This window comes from Egretta garzetta, unplaced genomic scaffold (assembly GCF_000687185.1).
Source record: "Egretta garzetta isolate BGI_Z169 unplaced genomic scaffold, ASM68718v1 scaffold101, whole genome shotgun sequence".
NCBI lineage: Eukaryota > Metazoa > Chordata > Aves > Pelecaniformes > Ardeidae > Egretta > Egretta garzetta.
In genome coordinates this window covers 1,741,269-1,741,620 of record NW_009258666.1, presented here as the reverse complement: position 1 = coordinate 1,741,620, position 352 = coordinate 1,741,269, and the positions used below count along the sequence as shown (strand labels likewise).

Below are 352 nucleotides of genomic sequence, written 5' to 3'. Positions count from 1 at the left end.
GGGCTGGGTCCTGGCCCACCTTCTCCCTGCGGTGCCGGGAGGAGGAATCCAGCCAGCAAAGAGCCCGCCTTACCTTTCCACAGGCGCCCCAAAAAATACGTGAGGCTCACATCCTCCCCTTTGTCTGCCACTTAATTAAGGGGAGGTAATTGTACTAATTGGGGAGCTGGGGGGGGATGGGAGAGGAGGAAGCTGTGCCAATCAGAAATATGCTGGCATGCGGAGACACGTGCGTTTTGTCACGTGCGAGTCTGGGATTCGCAGCCGGTCCTGTGCGTCTGTCTAAGAGAGGGGTCTGCGACCGTCGGGCTCTTTGGTTGGGGACGGGGGCCCTGGCAACCCCTGCCACCAG

At 60.2% G+C, this 352-nt stretch overlaps 1 protein-coding gene across 1 annotated transcript in view; it reads left to right on the top strand.

The window, feature by feature from the left end:
• Window positions 1–352, top strand: part of MACF1 (microtubule actin crosslinking factor 1) — a 119,590-nt gene that overhangs the window by 15,434 nt on the left and 103,804 nt on the right. The gene's annotated exons all lie outside the window — the stretch shown is intronic.